This window comes from Ranitomeya variabilis, chromosome 1 (genome assembly GCF_051348905.1).
Source record: "Ranitomeya variabilis isolate aRanVar5 chromosome 1, aRanVar5.hap1, whole genome shotgun sequence".
Lineage (NCBI taxonomy): Eukaryota > Metazoa > Chordata > Amphibia > Anura > Dendrobatidae > Ranitomeya > Ranitomeya variabilis.
This window is the reverse complement of record NC_135232.1, coordinates 130,852,104-130,877,540: the sequence shown is the minus strand read 5'-3', so window position 1 is coordinate 130,877,540 and position 25,437 is coordinate 130,852,104. Positions and strand designations below refer to the sequence as shown.

The window sequence follows — 25,437 nt, the reverse complement described above, 5'->3', positions numbered from 1 at the left end:
ACTATATACTGATCTCCTGTGTATAATGTCACTTGTGATTCCTGTATTACCTGTACACTGACACTATATACAGAGCTCCTGTGTATAATGTCACTGGTGATCACTGTATTATCTGTACACTGACACTATATACAGAGTTCCTGTGTATAATGGCACTGGTTATCACTGCATACAATTTACAGAGCCCCAATGTGATGGTATTTGTCCCTTGTATCTGGCATTATAGATCATTTTAAAAAATGTATATGGCACGTTCCCTTAAAGAAAAATAAATAAAAAAGAGCATTGGGTATTTTAACAAAAGTGTAATAGGTCAGAATTGAGTATGGCCTGTCCTAAAGAGTATACTGTGTTCTAAAACCTAAAGGCTATTTATATGATTCAGTGTTTGATCGGAACTGTTAAGTTGTTATTGGTGAGGACGTGGTGCAGAAGTGGAGTTTTTTCCAAAAGTGGGCAATGGGACTGTGGAAAATTTGCGGGTTGGAGGCAGAGCTGAGGTGGAACCTGGGAGGAGTCTCAATGATGCTCGAAAATTTTGTCAAGTGTGGGGCCCTGAAATTCCTGGCAGCAGCCCTGCTTATATGTACAAAGTACAAAGAACAAAAGCAAAACCAAAGATATGAGCTGGAACACATGCTGATATAAGTGCAATTTGAAGGTTCACATTTACACTGTGGCCATGAACAAATGTAACCTAAGAATAAAAAGAATATGATCAAATACCCTGCAGTCAATAAATAAGCAAATAGTAATAATTCATGATAGATAGATAGATAGATAGATAGATAGATGAATAGATAGAAATATAGATGAATAGATAGAGAGATAGATTGATGAATAGATAGAAATATAGATAGATGAATAGATAGAAATATAGATGAATAGATAGAGAGATAGATTGATGAATAGATAGATAGATAGATAGATAGATAGATAGATAGATAGATAGATAGATAGATAGATAGATGAATAGATAGAAATATAGATAGATGAATAGATAGAAATATAGATGAATAGATAGAGAGATAGATTGATGAATAGATAGAGAGATAGATAGATAGATAGATAGATAGATAGATAGATGAATAGATAGACAGATAGATAGATGAATAGATAGATATAGATAGATAGATAGATAGATAGATAGATAGATAGATAGATAGATGAATAGATAGAAATATAGATAGATGAATAGATAGAAATATAGATGAATAGATAGAGAGATAGATTGATGAATAGATAGATAGATAGATAGATAGATAGATAGATAGATGAATAGATAGAAATATAGATAGATGAATAGATAGAAATATAGATGAATAGATAGAGAGATAGATTGATGAATAGATGATAGATAGATAGATAGATAGATAGATAGATGAATAGATAGAGATAGATAGATAGATAGATAGATAGATAGATGAATAGATAGATAGATAGATGAATAGATAGACAGATAGATAGATGAATAGATAGAGATAGATAGATAGATAGATAGATAGATGAATAGATAGAAATATAGATGAATAGATAGAGAGATAGATTGATGAATAGATGATAGATAGATAGATAGATAGATGAATAGATAGAGATAGATAGATAGATAGATAGATAGATAAATAGATAGATAGATAGATAGATAGATAGATAGATAGATAGATAGATAGATAGCAAAAACAGAGCTCTTGATTTTCCATGTTCACCGTAGCATATGTTTTAGGGGCAGTAATCTTGTGTTCTTATGCCAGCGCTGACAAAGGTCTGGTTGTCAGTGATACCTTTAACAGCTAAATTTATCCTGGACTGACAGGAGCAGGTGGTGGTGGGCCTGCCAGACACTTGTGCAAGGGAATCTCTCTTCTTACAGGTCATCAGCTAGAGGGGAAAAAGCTAGTGTCCTCATGTAAGATACATAGTGAGGCAACAGAACCCGTACTGGGGGTTTCTCTTCAAAGCCAGCTGGTCTGGCTTTATTATACAGGAATTTTTTTACCTGTCAGAGTTTGGTCAACAAGGCCCTCAGCAGGTGCTGCAGGGCGCGACTTCCTGGGGAAGCAGGGCACTGGTAAGTTTTTTTCATTTTGCAATTCTGTTAAATAATGACTGTAATAATTGATCCCGGACATGGCGCTCACTTGCTACTGACTATCTACTGTATGTAGCAGAGCTGAATCTGACACTGGATGACGTTTGTGCATTATGCAATACTAGGGATAAAAACCATAGAAAACATAACATAAGACTCAGATATGCTCTGCCAAGAGACACACTCAGCTCTGCTTCATTTCATTTCATTTCCATTTTCACAAACCTTTTGCACTTTTTCCAGTTAACTTGTGAACCTACTTTCTGAGTGGTATCTTTTTTATCTCCAGCTTGTTCCTTTCATTCATATGGAAATTACCAATTTGTTTATATAAACATAAAAAATATTGTGCGCCATAAATTGCTTTTTTGTCTTTTCCAAAAATGGATTCCTTTAACCTTCTTGCAATCTGGATTTAATAAAATGCATTAGTTCTCAATTAACAGAAAAAAAATCTTTGTTCGTCAACACAAATGGCAAGAAGACGCTCAGTAACGGAGAGTAATGAGATATTTACTGAAATCGATGGAAGAAATTTAGATTTAGCCGTAGACATGTACGGTGCCACCGATTTCTCTACAATCATATGGACCCTAACCCTAAATGAAAATACTTGTGCTTTTAATTAATAATGAGGATTAGGGCTCGTCCAGATGAGTACAAAACTAAAAATCAGACATCACACACCGAGTGCTAGTGTGTAAAATATTCTATGGGTTTACAAAAAAAAATATCAGATCCCATACAGGTTATCTTTGCTGTGTGCGATTTTTACGGATATATTATTATTATTATTATTATTATTATGGAAGCTGTACTTCATCTTTTTAAAATGTTGATGTATAAAAATGGAGGCCTCCCAGGATGACAGTATGGATGAAAATTGTCTGAGTTTTCTGGATGGAACGGGGACAGTTTTTCATCTCCTAGTCTGAACTCGACCCTATTAACATCAGATCCATGCTGAAGTAGCGGAACTGAATTTGGTATTATATTTTGGTGGCCACGTGAATAGTAAATTGTGATAACGGAATAAAGATAAAACATTAGGTTTATCTATTGCTCTACATAAATATCCAGTATATTAGGGTGCAATATTTAGTGTTGGCAGAGAAAAAGCGTAGTTCTCCTAAATCCCAGAAAGTCAACGTTCCTTCGTCTGTATGTATGCGCAATAGTGTGAGTGTTATATAGGGCGAGAACAGTCTCGTTTGGGGGGAACAAAAGCTTCATTACGATATGTAGACATAGAATACATGGAATGGTGATTTATTCCATAGTTCAGTGGTATTTGGAGCATTTTAGCTAACATGTAGCGTACATGTCATACAATAACTGTTATTATCTATGGACAATACGAGGATAAATCCATAATGATACTCCCTGATTCCAGGCTTTGGCTCCTGCAATCTGTATGGAGCTAGAACAAAGCCCCTATAGCCGTATGTGGGGTCCTATGCACCTCTGTATACCCCAAATTTTATAGAAAGGGGTTTTTTTAATGCATTTAAGAATCCAACAGAAAAAAAAATATTCTTTTCCATCTTATGATTAAGGGCCGTTCTATATGCCCATGTTTTCAGTCTGTGAGCGCAAAGTGGTAGATTACAGACCATAGAAATAATCAATGGCACAATCAATCCACACAGAAAAAAAAACGCAGTGAGCGTCGTACAGTGGATGGAAGTTGGTTGGATAGAATTGTGACAAATGACATAAAAACATCCATTTCCTCCAGATGGGACGAGCCCAATCCTTGCACTAGATTTGTGAATAAGACCTTATGGGGATGGCTTTCCCTGGACGTATTCTAAGGACGATTGTCTTTGTAACGTCCTCCTGAAGAACCATAAAACTCCGTTAGCGCCATGTCTGTGAAGTTTTGTCCTCATCCATCTTTACTATTTTTTTCCTTATTTCACATTACTGATTGTTCTTTTTACTGTCAACTTTTTTTCTGATTCTAAACTTTTAGGCTACGTTCCCACGACAAGCTTTTGATGATATATATATGTTTTCTGCAACATTTCTACCCCTGTAAAGTAAATTAGGATACTTGCATTTTTTATGGCATTTTTCTTATTTATTATTCTGCATGCATTTTTATCGCATCTAGAAAATTGGAACTGCATTACTGCCATAGAACATTGGCTAAGTGCTATATTACGTACATGTGAAATTTTGATAAATTGGAAATGCAAAATTTGCTATAGGAAAATTTACATAACAAGAAGGTACTTAGCACATAGGTTGGCCAAGGTATATGAGCCCAACTGCAGCGTCAATGCGTACCTGATAGTTGGATCCCTGTATTTTTCAACATGCCTTTTTATCGTGTTTTTAATGCTGCGATTTTTGTCTCTTGTTGGTACGTCATGTGTTAAACAAAGAGGTTTTTTAATGTTTCCTGATATTTATTGATATAGCCATATGAAAATTACATGCGTTTTTGATGCGTTTCCACTGCAGAAATGCACTAAAGACACGTGCGTTTTTTTATCTGTGGATTTTCTGCATCTAATGTAAATCTGTGGAAAAGAATCTGTACATAAAGCTCAGAAATTGTCATATTGTCAGATCTGAAACACGCGCCATAGGTCAGTTTACTCTGAGTAAAAAAAAAAGCCCAGTGGGCAGGAGGTTTCTATGAATCCCATCCACTTTGCTGGAACTGTAAGACGCTGCATTTTTCAAATTACAAAAAGTACGCAGCTCAAAAACTCAGTGTGGGCACACAGCCGTAGACTAAACTCCCACAATGAGTATTTGGTGCGTTTTTTTCCACTCCACAGTTCCACCACAGCGGTTGGAATTTATATAAATTGTATGTCCAAAATGCTTTTCATTTTTACCCTGTGGAAATTGACCTTCTGTGTGATTTTGAAATCCACAGCATGTCAACTTTTCTTGCTGTAAATATGTGTTTTATTGACAGATTTTCCCCATAGACTAGAATGAGATGAGAAAATCTGCAGATAAAATACACACATGCGTTTTTATTGCGTTTCCACAGTGAAAATACATTAAAAATGCATGTAATCCGCACATGACTTTATCGGTAAAGTTTTATCAATGCCAACTAACAGGAAGTTAAACAAAGTAGTTTAGTTTAAAGCATAACATACTAAAAAAAAGACAAAAACAGCAGTGGAAAAAAAAAATATAAAAATGCCTGTAAGCAAAGAGTACTAAAAAGTCAATAAAAACACACAGGAAACCTCAACTTTACTTGTTCCAGAGATCTCCAGCGTCAAATACACCCCAAATTCTCAATGTGGGAACTTGGCTTTAGAAATCATATCTGCTCAGTGTCCATTTATTACAAAGCAACTGTTGAACGTGTGGTTTCATGAGTAGAGGAACCGAAGAGCCACCTGTCATAGACACATGCCATGTACATTCCTGCTGTACATCAAAAAGATATCTAGACTATTAATAAATATTTTTTGCAAGATTTCTCTTTTGCTAATAATTAGTTTAATGAAAGCTAAAAGATTAAAAATAGTGTAATACAAAACAGTCATGTTCTTTTACTGTACAGATTATTATTATTATTATTATTATTATTATTTGTTTATAAAGCACCATTGATTCCATGGTGCTGTACATGAGAAGGGGTTACATACAAGTTACAGATATCACTTACAGTAAACAAACTAATGATGACAGACTGATACAGAGGGGCGAGGACCCTGCCCTTGCGGGCTTACATTCTACAGGATTATGGGGAAGGAGACAGTAGGTTGGGGGTTGCGGGAGCTCCAGTGTTGGTGAGGCGGTAGCTTCGGTGGTGATGAGGAGGCAGCAGGGTCAGTGCAGGCTGTAGGCTTTCCTGAAGAGATGAGTTTTCAGGTTCCGTCTGAAGGATCCGAATGTGGTGGATAACCGGACGTGTTGGGGCAGAGAATTCCAGAGGATGGGGGATATTCGGGAGAAGTCTTGGAGGCGATTGGATGAGGAGCGAATAAGTGTGGAGGTAAGAAGGAGGTCTTGGGAGGACCGGAGATTACGTGAGGGAAGATATATGGAGATTAGATCAGAGATATATAGAGGAGACAGGTTATGGATGGCTTTGTAGGTCAGTGATAGTAATTTGAACTGGATACGCTGAGGGAATAGGAGCCAGTGAAGAGATTACAGATGTATAGATATATACATATATTCATGTTTACATACATTTCACAGTATGTGGGTTGCTAGGCTCACTTTCTGCTGTGTGGCTGATATTAGTACACCCTGCCACATAACAGTATGGTAAGCAGTTCTCAATATGAGGCTATGGGCAATGAGCACCTTGGTGATGTGTTACACTGATTTACTCCTCATCATCCCACTGTCCAAAATGTGTGTGACATGATAATGCCAAGGACTTCTCATTGCTGGAAGGTTAAATGTCATCTAAGGTCACACAAGAGGTCATGTATGTGGAGTGAGCAAACGTCTTCAATTGGGAAATGCGCAAAGCTGCAATTAATTTAACAGGTCTACAACAGTGTAAGGCGCCATCACATGTCCGTGTTTGCAGTGCCTGTGACAGCTATTTTTTTCACAAATGCCACTTGTACCCACAATAATCTATGTCGCTGTGCACATGACCGTTCTTTTCTGGCAGCAGAGATGGCAAAGGCCAATATAAGTCTATGGGTGTGTGAAAAACACGTACAGCACACAGATGACATCCGTGTGACATCCGTGTGCCATACATGTGCTGTACGTGTTTAACATTTCAAAGTATCGGAGATTTGTAATTTCATTATTTCCTTATCAATACCGGAAAAACACTGATGACACACCAGTGACACATAGATAACACACTGATGGCACAATGATGACACTCTGATGGCACACTGTTGACACAATGATGTTACTCAGATGACACACTGATGATGCACTGAAGGCACACTGGCACAATAATGATGCACTGATGGCACACTGACAGGGATGACACACTGATGGCACACGGATGACACACGGATGACACACTGATGGCACACTGTTGATACAATGATGTTACTCAGATGACACACTGATGGCACACTGGTGGCACACTGATTGTACTCAGATGACACACTGATAGCAGAATGATGACATACTAATGACACACGAATGACTCACAGATGACACTGATGGCACAATGATGACACTTGCATGACACACTGGTGGCACTCAGATGACACACCGATGATGCACTGAAGACACACTGACATACGGATGACACACTGATGGCACACTGATGACATATAGATGACACGTTGATGACACACAGATGACACACTGATGGCACACTGTTGACACAATGATGTTACTCAGATGACACACTGATGGCACAGTGATGAAACATTGATGGCACAATGATGATGCAATGATGGCACACTGATGACAAGCAGATGACACACTGATGGCACTCGGATGACACACTGATGGCACTCGGATGGCACACTGATGGCACTCGGATGGCACACTGATGGCACTCGGGTGGCACACTGATGGCATAATGATGTGATAGCATAATGATGACACACTGATGGCACTCAGATGACACACTGGTGACACTGGCACACTGATGATACACTGATGGCACACTGATGACACTGATGGTACTCGGATGACACACTGATGGCTCACTAATGATACACTGATGGCACACTGATGGCACACTGATGGCACACTGATGACACACTGATGGCACTTGGATGACACACTGATGACACACTGATGGCACACTGATAATACACTGATGGCACACTGATGACACTCTGATGGCACACTGATGACACACTGATGGCTCACTGATGATACACTGATGGCACACTGATGACACTGATAGCACTCAGATGACACACTGATGGTACTCAAATGACACACTGATAGCATAATGATGACACACTGATGACACTGATGGCACACTGATGATACACTGATGGCACACTGATGGCACACAGATGACACAATGATGGTACTCGGATTACACAATGATGGAACACTGATTGCATAATGATAACACACTGATGGCACTCCGATGACACACTGATGACATACTGATGGCACACTGATGATACACTGATGGCACTCGGATGACACACTGAATGCTAACTGATGATACACTGATGACACTGATAGCACTCAGATGACACACTGATGGTACTCGAATGACACACTGATAGCATAATGATGACACACTGATGATACTGATGATACACTGATGGCACACTGATGGCACACTGATGACACAATGATGGTACTCGGATTACACAATGATGGAACACTGATTGCATAATGATGACACACTGATGGCACTCTGATGACACACTGATGACATACTGATGGCACACTGATGATACACTGATGGCACACTGATGATACACTGATGGCACATTGATGACACAATGATGGCACTCGGATGACACACTGATGGCACACTGATGATACACTGATGGCACACTGAAGACACATTGATGGCACACTGATGACACACTGATGAAACTTGGATGACACACTGATGGCAAACTGATGATACACTGATGGCACACTGATGACACACTGATGGCACTCGCATGACACACTGATGGCACACTGATGGCAAACTGATGATACACTGATGGCACACTGATGACACAATGATGGCACTCGCATGACACACTGATGGCACACTGATGATACACTGATGGCACACTGATGGCACACTGATGGCAAACTGATGATACACTGATGGCACACTGATGACACACTGATGGCACTCGGATGACACACTGATGGCACACTGATGATACACTGATGGCACACTGATGACACACTGATGGCACTTGGATGACACACTGATGACACACTGATGGCACACTGATAATACACTGATGGCACACTGATGACACACTGATGGCACTCGGATGACACACTGATGGCACACTGACGACACACTGCTGGCACTCGGATGACACACTGATGGCACACTGATGGCACACTGATAATACACTGATGGCACACTGATGACACACTGATGATGCTCGGATGACACACTGATGGCACACTGATAATACACTGCTGGCACACTGACGACACACTGCTGGCACTCGGATGACACACTGATGGCACACTGATGGCACACTGATGAAACACTGATGGCACACTGATGACACACTGATGGCACTTGGATGACACACTGATGGCACAATGATGACCCATGGATGAAACACTGATGGCACACTGATGACCCATGGATGAAACACTGATGGCACATTGATGACACACTGATGCAAAACATTGATGACATTGGTATTGTTTTTCCGGTACCGGTTTTATACATGAAGGGGGCCTAAGACACAACTGACATATTATTTGACCCTATAGTGTAGTTTGGAAGAACAGTATAGAAAACTTAAATAAATTAAAACAATAAAATAATTAATGAAACCCCCCACAAAGATTAAACAAAATATGGCCTAGTTTGTAAAATGCAGTTCTTCAGAATAAAAACAATACATTATGCATCGTATAGCGGTTTACTATTTGCGATGCTAATTAGAATTTTTTACATTAAATATACTGTACATTAATTCATTACACAGGTCTGCGACTAAAAAGCTGTTTGATTAGTTTCATCTAATCTCCATGTATTTTGGTGTGCTGAAAATGAAAAAAATATTGAAAAAAATCCTGGATGTCAGGATTTGCCACAAAATGCAAAATTATCTTTTGAAAGTCAAAATTACTATTAGTTAATTCACATCAATGCATTGAAGATATACAATGCCAAAAAAATATAACTTTAAAAGAAAAGAACTTTCAGAGTGAGCTAATGAAACCAACATCAACATGTTGCAAGCTGAACGAGCAGGCTCTGACATGCCCGGGCTTGATTCAATTGTTTTATTTTGGTTCTTGCTTGTTCACACTTTTTCATCTCAGTTCGTGTTAGGGCTGTCCCACACGTCCAGATAATTCCGGTACCGGAATAAATCGGTACCGGAGTTATCCGTGTCCGTGTGCCTGGGAACTCACGGAGGCCATACGTGCGGCACACGTGTGCCGCCCGTATGGCGAGTGGGTACCACACGGAGCGTGTGGTACCCACTCTGCATGGTGCTGAAGCTGCGATTCATATCTTCCCTGCAGCAACGTTTGCTGTAGAGAAAATATGAAGAATAGTGTTTAAAATAAAGATCCATGTGTCCGCCGCCCCCCCACCCCCTGTGCGCCCCCCCCCGCTGGTCAGAAAATACTTACCCGCTCCCTCGCTGCTTCCTGGTCTGGCCGCGGCTTCTCCTGCATGCGGTCACGTGGGGCCGATCATTTACAGTCATGAATATGTGGCTCCACCTCCCATAGGGGCGGAGCCGACTATTCATGATTGTAAATGATCGGCCCCACGTGACCGCATACAGTAGGAGGCGCGGCCAGACCAGGAAGGAGCGAGGGAGCGGGTGAGTATTTTCTGACCAGCGGGGGGGCGCACAGGGGGTGGGGGGGCGGCGGACACATGGATCTTTATTTTTAACACTATTCTTCATATTTTCTCTATAGCAAACGCTGCTACAGGGAAGATATGAATACCGGCTTCAGCACCATGTGGGGGGGACAGCGCTTACTGTAGCGCTGTCTCCTGCACGCACACGGACCCCAGACGGAGAAGGTCCGTGTGTGGTCCGTGTTTTACGCGGACCCATTGACTCTATTGGGTCCGTGTAAAACGTGCGCTCCCACGAACACTGACATGTCTCCGTGTTTGGCACACGGAGACACGGTCCGCAAAAAATCAATGACATCTGCACAGATGCATTGATTTTTATGGGTCTACGTGTGTCAGTGTCTCCGGTACGTGAGGAAACTGTCACCTCACGTACCGGAATCACTGACGTGTGAAACCGGCCTTAGCTTGTCATATTCAACCGTGTTTCCCAAAATTAGCATTATGGCTCAGTGGAAGTGTATTAATTCGCCTGACAGTTTCTGTTACATTTGTGGTGAATATACAGTGTTGAAGCAACAGCTGAATATTACAAACTTTGTGAAAAAAGTATACTTTGCTTATTTCGCACTAAAGCTTGGAGATCAAGATAAAGCTTGGGCGCCTGATAAAGTGTGCAAACGGTGTGTTGAAGACCTCCGAAATTGGTTCAAGGGTAAGAAAAAAGCTTTCCGTTATGGGATTCCTATGGTATGGCGAGAGCAAAAGAACCATAGTGACGATTGTTACTTTTGTTCATGCGAGGTGAAAGGGTATAATTCAAAATAGAAGCATTCTATTTCATACCCCAATATTCACTCAGCAATTCGTCCCATCCCCCATGGCACAGATATACCAGTACCCAAGGCCCCTGCTACCTTGGAAGAGATAACTAGCTCCGATGAAGGTGGAGTCATACCTGAACCAGATGATGAATCAAGTTCTGACTTTGAAGATGATACAAGACCAAAATTGTTTTCCCAGGAGAAGATGAATGATTTGGTAAGAGACTTGAATCTTCCCAAAGATGCCACTGAGTTACTCAGATCAAGGCTCAAAAGCAAGAATTTATTGTTGCCATGAGTGTCTTTTTCATGGTTCAGACATCGTGAAAACGAGTTCGTTCCTTACTTTGCCCAGGAAGATAAGTTGGTTTATTGCATCAATGTCGAAGGTTTGATGGATCAATTAAAAATCCAATATGATTCAGCGCAATGGCGTCTTTTTATAGATTCTTCAAAAAGAAGTCTCAAAGCAGTTTTACTCCACAACAGCGGTTTTTATGCTTCCATCCCTGTAGGTCATTCTGTACACCTCAAGAAAACCTATGAGAACTTGGAATTGGTTCTTCGTAAACTTAAATATGAAGACTATGGTTGGCAAGTGTGCGGGGATTTGAAAGTCTTGTGCATGCTGCTCGGGCATCAAGCTGGGTATACCAAATATCCTTGTTTATGTCTATACAACTTTGGACAGTCGAGACCAACAAAATCACTGGACCAAGAACAATTGGCAGCTGAGGATGCTCACAGTTGGTGAAAAAAATGTCCTCCGAGAAACTTTGGTTCCTCCCCATAAAGTTCTTCTACCACCTCTCCACATAAAATTGGGATTGATGAAGCAATTCGTAAAATCACTTCCAAAAGATGGAGAATGCTTCAAATACTTGGTCACCAAGTTTCCAGGTCTCTTGGAGGCAAAATTGAAGGAAGGTGTGTTCATCAGACCAGACATTAGAAGGCTTATAGCTGATCAAGACTTTATCAATACCATGACACATCCTCAAAAAGAAGGGTGGTTTGCATTTAAAGAGGTCATAGAGAAATTTGTAGGCAGTAACAAAGACCCTGACTACAAAAAAAATCGTCTGACGAATGCTGAAAGCATTTCAAGCTTTAGGTTGCCTGATGAGTTTGGAAGTGCATTTCCTCCATTCCCACCTTGACTACTTTCCTGAAAACTTGGGAGCTGTAAGTGAAGAGCAAGGTGAACGATTCCACCAGGACATTAAAGAGATGGAAAGAAGATACCAGGGAAGATTGAGCACTACAATGATGGCAGACTACTGTTGGACGCTTCAGAGAGACATTCCAGATGCTACTCACAAGCCTAAATGTAGCAAGAGAAGCCTCACAGGGAAGAAGAATCGATTTTAGTGTGTGTTAGTGAGCTCACTGCAGTTAAAAAATGATTTTCATGAAACATTTTTAATAAAAAAATAATTTTATGAGTCTATTTTCATATATTTTGAGGTATTGTCTTATTTAACATAGTTACTTAAATTGTCAGAAAACGTGATGTCCTATGACAAAACGGAGGTCATTTTCGGATTCAGCGCACTTAAAAACATAAAGTTTACGTGGAATAACCAAAACAGCTCTTGAAAAATTTTTAATTGCAGACCTGTGTATCATTATTATCATACAAAATAAAGCTCAGGGTGTGATTTTTTTTTGTCCTCTGCCCTCATTGTAATATACAAGTTCTTTACGTGTGGAAGTGAGTACACACATATAAGTCCCAGCACTACTGAGCATTAGTGTTGAGCGATACCGTCCGATACTTGAAAGTATCGGTATCGGAAAGTATCGGCCGATACCGGCAAAGTATCGGATCTAATCCGATACCGATACCCGATACCAATACAAGTCAATGGGACTCAAGTATCGGACGGTATCCCTGATGGTTCCCAGGGTCTGAAGGAGAGGAAACTCTCCTTCAGGCCCTGGGAACCATATTAATGTGTAAAAGAAAGAATTAAAATAAAAAATATTGCTATACTCACCTCTCCGACGCAGCCTGCACCTTACCGAGGGAACCGGCAGCGTTCTTTGCTTAAAATGCGCGCTTTTCCTAGCTTCCGTGACGTCACGGCTTCTGATTGGTCGCGCGCCGCCCATGTGGCCGCGACGCAACCAATCACAGAAAGCCGTGACGTAATTTTAGGTCCTTCAGTATTTTAAAATTACGTTCCGGCGTTGTGATTGGTCGCGTCGCGGTCACATGGGCGACGCGACCAATCACAAGCCGTGACGTCACAGGAGGCTGGACACGCGCGCATTTTAAAATGCGCGCGTCTCCTGCCTCCCGTGACGTCACGGCTTGTGATTGGTCGCGTCGCCCATGTGACCGTGATGCGACCAATCACAACGCCGGAACGTAATTTTAAAATACTGAAGGACCTAAAATTACGTCACGGCTTGCTGTGATTGGTCGCGTCGCGGCCACATGGGCGGCGCGCGACCAATCAGAAGCCGTGACGTCACGGAAGCAAGGAAAAGCGCGCATTTTAAGCAAAGAACGCTGCCGGTTCCCTCGGTAAGGTGCAGGCTGCGTCGGAGAGGTGAGTATAGCAATATTTTTTATTTTAATTCTTTCTTTTACACATTAATGTTGTTTCGATACCGATACCCGATACCACAAAAGTATCGGATCTCGGTATCGGAATTCCGATACCCGCAAGTATCGCCCGATACCCGATACTTGCGGTATCGGAATGCTCAACACTACTGAGCATCCAAAATTTTACAACAATTAAACCCTGAAACTCTTGAAAGGTCACTGACCAATCCAACGGCCGTAACTCAGTGCTGAATCCAGGAAAGGTGAATTAAGTTAGGGGTTTTTTTAACCCCTTCCTGACGTCGGACGGGATAGTACGTCCGACGTCAGGTCCCCTGCTTTGATGCAGGGCTCCGCGGTGAGCCCGCATCAAAGCCGGGACATGTCAGCTGTTTTGAACAGCTGACATGTGCCCGCAATAGCGGCGGGTGAAATCGCGATTCACCCGCCGCTATTAACTAGTTAAATGCCGCTGTCAAACGCAGACAGCGGCATTTAACTACCGCATCCGGCCGGGCGGCCGGAAATGACGTCATCGCCGACCCCCGTCACATGATTGGGGGTCGGCGATGCTTCAGTATTGTAACCATAGAGGTCCTTGAGACCTCTATGGTTACTGATCGCCGGTAGCTGTGAGCGCCACCCTATGGTCAGCGCTCACAGCACACCTGCAATTCTACTACATAGCAGCGAACAGCAGATCGCTGCTATGTAGCAGAGGCGATCGTGTTTTGCCTCCTTCTAGCCTCCCATAAAGGCTATTGAAGCATGGCAAAAATAAAAAAAAAAATAAAAAAAACATAAAAGTTTAAATCACCCCCTTTTCGCCCCAATCAAAATAAATCAATTAAAAAAAAATCAAACCTACACATATTTGGTATCACCGCATTCAGAATCGCCCGATCTATCAATAAAAAAAAAGCATTAACCTGATCGTTAAATGGCGTAATGAGAAAAAAATCCGAAACGCCAGAATTACATTTTTTGGTCGCCATGACATTGCATTAAAATGCAATAACGGGCGATCAAAAGAACTTATCTGCACCAAAATGGTATCATTAAAAACGCCAGCTCGGCACGCAAAAAATAAGCCCTCAACTGACCCCAGATCATGAAAAATGGAGACGCTACGAGTATCGGAAAATGGCGCAGGTTTTTTTTTTGTTTTTTTTTAGCAAAGTTTGGAATTTTTTTTCACCACTTAGGTAAAAAATAACCTAGTCATGTTAGGTGTCTTTGAACTCGTAATGAACTGGAGAATCATAATGGCAGGTCAGTTTTAGCATTTAGTGAACCTAGCAAAAAAGCCAAGCAAAAAACAAGTGTGGGATTGCACTTTTTTTGCAATTTCACCGCACTTGGAATTTTTTTCCTGTTTTCTAGTACATGACATGGTAAAACCAATAATGTCTTTCAAAAGTACAACTCTTCCCGCAAAAAATAAGCCCTCACATGGCCAAATTGACGGAAAAATAAAAAAGTTATGGCTCTGGGAAGGAGGGGAGTGAAAAACGAATACGGAAAAACGGAAAATCCCACGCTCATGAAGGGGTTAAACAAGCTGCATCCAGGGATTGGTATTTTCTGAACAGGGACATCCCATTTCAGGATATTAAAACATAGAAAAAATATATGTATTCAGTACTTAAAAAAAGCACAAATGTTTGTTAATTAAAAAGTATTCCCCTAACTTAGCGCTCCATAAAATCAGTTTATGAATGTTATTTATGGAGACTTATCAATGGAGCAAAACAAATAGAGAAAAAAGAAAGAAAAGTGAAGTTACTTTGTGTCTCATAATAACCACTAAAACTTTCACCATGTTGCAGAAAAAAGATACCGAGATTTAAAAACATAAATATAAAGAGATGATGATTATGCCATAAAATATAATCAATATTAACTGATAGTTGTACTTATAAACATTTTAATAATCTTATGTGGGAATTAAAAAGAAACAAGTTATTTTTGGGCCAATATTTTGCTCTGTGATTACTGTCTTTCATGTATCAATTCACCAATTTATTTAAGCCTCACTCAGATGAGGGTATTGTAGTTGATACTATCTATCCGTATTCTGGATGTAAAACTTTAACTTTCCCTGAGACTACAGAACCAAACTTATAGCAACACATGCCTTATTGACAGATCTCCTTTAAGTTCTTGCACATGTGCTACTTAGTGATTAGTGTCGGCCGAATCCGCATGGTTATGGGCTCAGTTACTTTTCAGCCATATTTATCACATGTGATAGTTTATAAAAACATGTTGCTAAAATTTTGAAAAGCACCACTCCACCTCGAAATGAAAAATGAAATAAAACATCTGTTTTATTGCATTTTTATGGCTTTTCTTTTATAAGTCAAAGAATATTATTAAAGATTCATATTTTTAAAAACACACAAAAAAAATAAGTAGAGTGAACCGCTGGCTGGCTGAAACCTTTTCAGTATTTTCCAAGCCCCTTCGCGACAGATGACTTATATTTACATCATATGTCCCTGACTTGACTGTAAGCTCCGATGTTGAGCGCGCATTTTTCCCCACACATGATGACTGAATAAATCTCTGATCCACCCACGGCTGCAAACTAGTTAAATCCCACTGTCAATCTCTGATAGCGTGATTTAACACGCCCCAGCTGGAAGCACCTCATTCTGGCCCACCGATGGGTTGTCATCATGACAGCCATGAGTCTGCAGAAGATCCCAATGCCTGTCATTATAATCAACCTGTGAATGCCGGCTCGTGGCCAGCGTTCATAGGAGATCGCAACTTCTGCTATACATAGCAGGGCTGAAGCCCTGCTATGTAAAATACAAGCAATCGGACAATTGCAGCTTTAAGTCTTCTAAAAGGACAAATAAATAAAGAAAAAGGTGAAAAACATTTTTTTAATTATAAAAAATAAAGAAGCACAAAAGTTCAAATCAACCTCTTTTATCCTACTGAAAATAAAACAACTTAACTTGCTGCATTGACAAATGGCCTATCTTTCAAAATATAAAATAAATTAATCTGATCAGTAAACAACATAACAAGAAAAAAATCAAAACTCTGCAACATTGCAATAAAATTCAACAAGAGGCAATCGCAACATCGTTTCTACCCCTAAAAGGTTTCAATAAAACGTCAGCTCAGTTCACGAAAAAAAAAAGCCATTACACAAACCCAGATCCCGAAAAATGAAAATGCTACAGGTCTCGGAAAATGCTGATAAATGCAAAAACATTTCATACAAATTTCTGATTTTTTTTCACCACTTAAATAAAAATTAAACTATACAAGTTTGGGATTTCTTAGTAGAAAACGATAATGTTGCGTGCACCAGGCTTGAATTTGACTCTATTTCGCAGATTACGGGACACAGATTTGGTCAATGCAAGTCACTGATACTTCATCCTGATGTTGATATGTGGATTTCTAAGGACCTTGAGACTTATGACATCAATGGGACAATCTAAACAACCATTTTTGGTATTTGACTGGGGCGACAGCTGCTTGCCCCAGACTGCGTGAGTGTCAGGGTGGGGTATGTGACACATGTTGCTCCATGCAGAACATTGATATACTGTATGTGAACCATGGTAATAAGAAAAACACTTTTCATTTCACCTACACAAAATATTAAAATAATATAAAATAAGCTAAATTGTTTGATGATGTTTACAAAGTCTCAAAGTAAAGGAACATATACTGTATATGTATATAAGACTCAGAGCAGTATATGGATTATGGTTATTTCACATGTGAGAAATACTCAGACACAAACATGATACAAAAACATGACATTAAGTCATAATATTCTTCTTTTTCCCACCTCATACTTATTTCCGAGGAGCACAGCTGAACGAGGCGCAGAGATAACTTTAAGGGTGTGTCCACGGTAAGTAAACGCTGCGTTTTTGACGCTGCAGCGTCAAACACGCAGCGTCCAGATGTTCCAGCATAGTGGAGGGGATTTTTTGAAATCCTGTGTCCACTATGCGTGGAAACCCGCACACGGCGGGCCTGCGACTCCGGACATGCTGCGCGTCTTTTCAGATTGCAGCATGTCCGTGCTACCTGCGGCGACGCACATCACAGTGCCCTATGGTGAGGGGTGCGATGATCCCGGATGTGTACTGTACACAACCGGCATCATCGCGTCCCAGAAAGGGGGTGGGGCTTAGCGCCGAGAGGCTTCGCCGCTCCGGCGATACCGCCGGCCATCCTGATCGTGGACACGCAGCCTAAGGCCGGCCTCACACTTGGCGTAAGACAATACGCCACGTATTATACGTCCGTACTACGGCCGTAATACGGAGAAATGTTCCCAAAATATTGATCCGTAGTCAGGGTGTGTCAGCGTATTTTGCGCATGGCATCCTCCGTATGTAATCCGTATGGCATCCGTACTGCGAGATTTTCGCGCAGGCTTGCAAAACCGACATCTAATGGATTTATGTGCTCAAATGTTCAGGAAAACATATATACAGTATATATATATATATATATATATGTCATTGAGACACATATATATATATTCTGTATTTAGATTTCATTCAGCGCGATATCTGTGAACAGCCGGTAATTCAATTGCCGGCTTTTCATTTCTCCTGCACAAACCCGACAGGATATGAGACATGGTTTACACACAGTAAACCATCTCATATCCCCTTTTTTTTTGCATATTCCACACTACTAATGTTAGTAGTGTGTATGTGCAAAATTTCAGCGCTGTAGCTGCTAAAATAAAGGGTTAAATGGCGGAAAAAATAGGCGTGGGCTCCCGCGCAATTTTCTCCGCCAGAATGGTAAAGCCAGTGACTGAGGGCAGATATTAATAGCCAGGAGAGGGTCCATGGTTATTGGCCCCCCCCGTGGCTAAAAACATCTGCCCCCAGCCACCCCAGAAAAGGCACATCTGGAAGATGCGCCTATTCTGGCACTTGGCCACTCTCTTCCCACTCCCTGTAGCGGTGGGATATGGGGTAATGAAGGGTTAATGTCACCTTGCTATTGGAAGGTGACATTAAGCCAGATTAATAATGGAGAGGCGTCAATTATGACACCTATCCATTATTAATCCAATTGTTGGAAAGGGTTAAAAAACACACACACACATGATTTAAAAGTAGTTTAATGAAATAAACACAGCGGTTGTTGTAATAATTTATTGTTCTCTCAATCCATCAGGAACACCCTTGCTTGGAAAAATAATAAACGCACAAGATACATACCCTCTCTGATGAACTGTCACGTCCCACGAAGTAATCCATCTGAAGGGGTTAACTAATATTACAGGCAGGAGCCCTGCTAATGCAGTGGTGTGCTCCGTGCCTGTAATCCCCGGCGAATGAATGAAATGTAGGTCATTGACCTACATTTCCTTCAGTCGCGGTGATGTGCCCCCTGGTGGATGTCCTCATATGACCTGGAGCGTGGGAAAAAGTTCCCAGGCTGCAGTTCATGAGAACATCCACCAGAGGGCGCCTCACCGCGACTCAATGAAGTACAGATCCTGCTTTCCTTTCAGCACCCGGGGATTACAGGCACGAGCGAGTGGTTTATCGCAGCTCTGCCTGTAATATTAGTTAACCCCTTCAGATGGATTACTTCGTGGGACGAGACGGTTCACCAGAAGGTATGTATCTTGTGCGTTTATTATTTTTCCAAGCGAGGGTGTTCCTGATGGATTGAGAGAACAATAAATTATTACAACAACCGCTGTGTTTATTTCATTAAACTACTTTTAAATCATGTGTGTGTGTGTGCTTTTTAACCCTTTCCAACAATTGGATTAATAATGGATAGGTGTCATAATTGACGCCTCTCCATTATTAATCTGGCTTAATGTCACCTTCCAATAGCAAGGTGGCATTAACCCTTCATTACCCCATAGCCCACCGCTACAGGGAGTGGGAAGAGAGTGGCCAAGTGCCAGAATAGGCGCATCTTCCAGATGTGCCTTTTCTGGGGTGGCTGGGGGCAGATGTTTGTAGCCACGGGGGGGCCAATAACCATGGACCCTCTCCTGGCTATTAATATCTGCCCTCAGTCACTGGCTTTACCATTCTGGCGGAGAAAATTGCGCGGGAGCCCACGCCAATTTTTTCCGCCATTTAACCCTTTATTTTAGCAGCTACAGCGCTGAAATTTTGCACATACACACTACTAACATTAGTAGTGTGGAATATGCAAAAAAAAAGGGGATATGAGATGGTTTACTGTATGTAAACCATGTCTCATATCCTGTCGGGTTTGTGCAGGAGAAATGAAAAGCCGGCAATTGAATTACCGACTTTTCACTAACAGCGATGCGTATTTCTCGCAAGTCACACTGCTGGTCCGTGTGGAATCCGTATTTTTCTCGCCCCCATAGACTTTCATTAGCGATTTTTTTGCGCAATACGCTGACAAACGCAGCATGCTGCGATTTTGTACGGCCGTAGAAAGCCGTATAATACTGAACCGTAATATACGGCTAATAGGAGCAGCCCCATTGAGAATAATTGTGCCGTTTATTTTGCGAGTTTTACGGACGTAATTTCTGCGCTCTTACGTCCGTAAAACTCGCTAGTGTGAGGCCGGCCTAACACTCGGGCATTGAGGCATGATGAAGCCCAAAAGCCACGTGCCAAGACTTTTAGGCTTTTGTGTCTGTTTCAAATTTTTTTCTCATAGATTCTTCCAAGCCTCCTTCAGATATATGAGAAAGTCAAGGAGATTTCAGCAAAAAATGTGTCAATATAGCCTAATTTTTAATAACTCAAATACTTAAAGGGAGTTTTCAGCAAATAATAACTATGCTTCAAAGGGCTTAGTTAAAAATAAAAAAAAAAGCGGTTTAGTTATTGCTGATCTCCACAGGTCCTGACCCACTACTTATTTAGTCCCTGCTGTTCTCAAGATGAACAGGCCATCGGGATCTGTGTATTTCTTCCATTATTTTTTACTGGTCTGAGCTCATTTAAGTGTAATTTTGATTAACCCCTTTAGAAAAACAAGTGAATATTGTGTTTGCCATTCTTTCCACTGAAGCTGTTCCCAAATAGTGGTACTCAGAACTTATGCTCAATATCATTGTTATTTAGACATTTTTATCGCATAATATTGAGCAAAATAAGGTCTGCTACTGCCAACACATGTTAGGATTGAGCTTATTGTAACATGTTTTCTTACCTTTAGCAGCTAATCAAACTCATATCATTTACTGCTTTTTATAAAGAATATAAATCATATTCTCCTATTTTTCAGTATACATGTTAAGTAAAGCTGTACCTTTATCAAAAGCTCCCCCCACGCATAAACTTTAATGACTTCACAGTCATTATCATGCCCCCCCCCCCCCCATACAATGACAATATTATGCTTCAGTCACACCACACAGAATTGAAAACAAGACCGTAGGCACTACTATATTTGTGGTGCTCAAGTAGGTGCCCAAACCGTACAGTATTAAAGATAAACTTGGCACACACGTCATAAGATGCAGTGAGAATTTAATAAAGTAGAGTAGATACAGTAGACGTTTCGGTCAAATTAAGACCTTCATCAATGTACCTCACTAAAGAGCTTATGGGTTTTGTGGGTAACATAGGGTTAACAACCCCACTTATGGTAAGGAATCAGTCTCTGATAGAGTCGTGTCCGGCACAAGCCGGTAGAGGTGACAGACGCAGTATCCACCGCTAGTCCAATGTCCACATGATACCCCACAGCCCCACACACAGTATGATGACTGAATAGTCATCCCCATCCCTTAGCAGTCTCCCACATAGTATACTGTCCTCACAGTCCCCCACACATTATGATACCTCCACAGCTTCCCACACACTACTCACTTCGCCGCATTCCACTCAGTCATGAACTGTCCGTTTTGTGCAGCGTGAAGACTGAAGCTCTGTGACCAGGCATCAGCTAGTGATATCATTGCACCTACTGCTTTTAGACTCAGGAGCACATGATGCATGGTGGAAGAGGAAGTCTATAGCTTCTTGTTCTATCTTTGACGTCAACGGTATGTACATCCTGATGTTCCGGAGAACGCAGATACCATAGAAATAAAAATACTGGGAGGGTGGAAGAAGTTTTCGCAGTGTGGAATGCCACAGTTTAAGGCCTTTTGCTGTTCCAGTCCAAGACAAGAGCAGCCAAAGGGACAGATGTGGCCTGTGGGCCGCAGTTTGCCACAGTTTGCAGTCTGGTAATACTATGGAATACTCATACTGTACATGTACATGTTATGTAGAATGGCTGCCTAGGCACCAATGTTAACCTCTCTAGGCTCCTAGATTGACATTTTTTTCTTTAAATCAGTTTTATCACTGCTGGAGCTGATTAAAATAATCCACATGCGCTTTTACTAAAAATTCAGATCTAAGAATGACATTAAAATCACTAAGAAAAGCTACTTATTGGAATGACTCAGCGTGTTCATGTGGGTATCCAACACAGCATAACTCAGCTGCAAAAACAATTGACAACTCTACCATCTGTCCTTGCCTTTAGACAAAGCTAATAACCTAAAGGTACCAGCTGTGCAAAATTGGTGCAAATACATTATCCCATTAGGCTTTTTTTCTGAATAGTTAAACTAATAACTGCAGAAATATGTAAAATAACGATAATTGAAAAACAAAAACATAGATCATTACTTTTTTTCAGAAAAGCTTCAGTAAGTAATGCTAAGTTATCTATTGACAAAATGAACCTAACAATAGATGGTAAGCAGCATAAAGAACAATATTAAACACCATAGTATTTTAGCATTTTTACACTTTTACTCTGGAAATTGATTCACAATATATAAGTAAAATTATAGTTAATAAAATCTAATAATACCCAACCAACCTTTATAATCATACGACCTATCAGGGTGCACACTACAGCCCTCATAGACATCCCCCAATCAAATATGCTTCTTTATGAGTTCAGATGGAGAGCTACTCAGTAACATCAGCCCCAATGTTGGCGAACTTGAGCCGTCCATGTTGTACTAAATTTACCTTAAGAAATATATCTGTTTTTTCTTGAAAAATAACTTGGTTACTAAGGGCTCCAGTAATAAGACCCTCATTGATTTCTGTGCCCCTGTAAAAAAAGGTCATCAATATTTTGGTAAAAGACTACAATATCAAGTACTACGGTAGGAAAGATGAAGTAAAGAGCAAAACCATTCCAAGGCTATGTTTACACTTTGCTTTATTGCTGTGCGTTTTTTGTGCAGCCAAAACCACTCTTGGCAGTAAAAAAAAAAGCTGCATACAAAAAAACAGGGTTTTTTTGTGTATTTGCTGCTTTTTTTGCTGTGTTTTGGTGCAGATGATACAGTAGCGTTCAAGATAATAGCAGTCCAATATGACTAACCAGGTTTATCACTGTTTTGGTATAAATTATTTACACATGTCAAACAATTTACCAGTTGATGCAGTAGATTCTAAGAAAACCACCAAACTCTGCATTCATGATCTGCAGGTTTTTGAGTCTGTATATGAGAATAATTAATTGAAAGGGTGTGTTCAAAATAATAGCCCTATGAAGTTCAATTAGTGAGGTCAATCATTCTGTGAAGAAACAGGTATAAATCAGGTGGCCCTTATTTAAGGGTGAAGCCAGGAATAGCTGTACATGCATTTCTCCTTGAAAGGCTGAGAAATGTAGGTCATTTGAGACATTGTTCAGAAGAACATCATACTTTGATTAACCCCTTTGCCCTCAAGGGTGGTTTGCACATTAATGACCAATTTTTACAATTCTGACCACTGTCCATTTATGAGGTTATAACTCTGGAACGTTTCAACGGATCCTGATGATTCTGACATTGTTTTCTCGAGACATATAGTACTTCATGATAGTGGTAAAATTTATTTGATATTAACTTCATCTATTTGTTAAAAAACAGAAATTTGGCTAAAAATGTGAAAATTTAGCAATTTTCCAAATTTGAATTTTCATGCCCTTAAATCACAGAGATATGTTACACAAAATACTTAATAAGTAACATTTTCCACATGTCTACTTTACATCAGCACAATTTTGGAACCAAAATTTTTTTTGTTAGGGAGTTATAAGGGTTAAAGTTGACCAGCGATTTCTCATTTTTACAACACCATTTTTTTTTAGGGACCACATTACATTTGAAGTCACTTAAAGGGGTCTATATGATAGAAAATAACCAAAAGTGACACCATTCCAAAAACTGCACCCCTCAAGGTGCTCAAAACCACATTTAATAAGTTAAGTTTATTAACCCTTCAGGTGCTTCACTGGAATTTTTGGAATGTTAAAAAAATGAACATTTAACTTTTTTTCACAAAAAAATTACTTCAGATCTAATTTGTTTTATTTTATCAAGGGTAACAGGAGAAATTGTACCCCAAAAGTTGTTGTACAATTTGTCCTGAGTACATGGATACCCCACCTGTGGGGGTGAACCACTGTTTGGCATGGCAGAGCTCAGAAGGGAAGGAACACCGTTTGACTTTTCAATGCAAAATTGGCTGGATTTGAGATATGACACCATGTCGTGTTTGGAGAGCCCCTGATCTGCCTAAACAGTGGAAACCCCCCATAAGTGACACCATTTTGGAGACTAGACCCCCTAAGGAACTTTTCTAGATGTGTTTTGAGCACTTTGAAACCCCAAGTGCTTCACAGAAGTATATAATGTAGAGCCGTAAAAATAAAAAATCATATTTTTTCACAAAAATGATATTTTTGCCCCCTTTTTTTTATTTTCCCACGGGTAACAGGAGAAATTGGATTCCAAAAGTTGCTGCGCCATTGGTCCTGAGTACACTAATGCCCCATCTGTGGGGGTAATCACCTGTTCGGGTGCATGGCAGAGCTCGGAAAGGAAAGGAGCACCATTTGACTTTTTCAAAGCAGAATTGGTTGTAATTGAGATCAGACACCATGTCAATTAGAGAGCCCCTGATGTGCCTAAATGGTGGAAACCCCACAAAAGTGACCCCATTTTGGAAACTAGAGCACCTAAGGAATGTATCTAGATGTGTGGTGTGCACTTTGCACCCCCAATTGTTTCACTAAAGTTTATAGTGTGGAGCTGTGAAAATAAAAAAATATTTTTTTTCCACAAAAATGATATTTTGGAATGCAGACTTTGATGGAATGGTCTGAGGGCATCACGTTGTGTTTGCAGAGCCCCTGATGTACCTAAACAGTAGAAGTCCCCCACAAGTGACCCCATATTGGAAACTAGACCCCCAAAGGAACTTATTTAGATGTGTTGTGAGAACTTTGAACTCCAAAGTGTTTCACTAAAGTTTATAATGTAGAGCTGTGAAAATAAAAAATATTTTTTTTACACAAAAATGATTTTTTAGCCCCCAGTTTTGTATTTTCCCAAAGGTAACAGGAGAAATTGTATGGTAAAGGTTGTTGTCCAATTTGTCCCAAATATGGCTGATACCCCTTATGTGGGAGAAAACTACTGTTTGGGCACACGTTGGGGCTCGAAAGGGAAGTAGTGGCGTTTTGTAATGTAGACTTTGATGGAATGGTCTGTGGGCATCATGTTGCATTTACAGAGCCCCTGATGTACCTAAACAGTAGAAACCTC

General features: G+C 40.4%; 1 protein-coding gene across 2 annotated transcripts in view; it reads left to right on the top strand.

Moving 5' to 3' along the window:
* The first annotated feature begins 1,915 nt into the window (after positions 1-1,915).
* Positions 1,916-25,437, top strand: part of MEF2C (myocyte enhancer factor 2C) — a 356,157-nt gene continuing 332,635 nt past the window's right edge. For both annotated transcript variants that reach the window (XM_077288831.1, XM_077288814.1), the window contains exon 1: positions 1,916-2,068. The gene's annotated coding sequence lies outside the window, so the exon portion shown is untranslated. The remainder of the gene's footprint in view (positions 2,069-25,437) is intronic.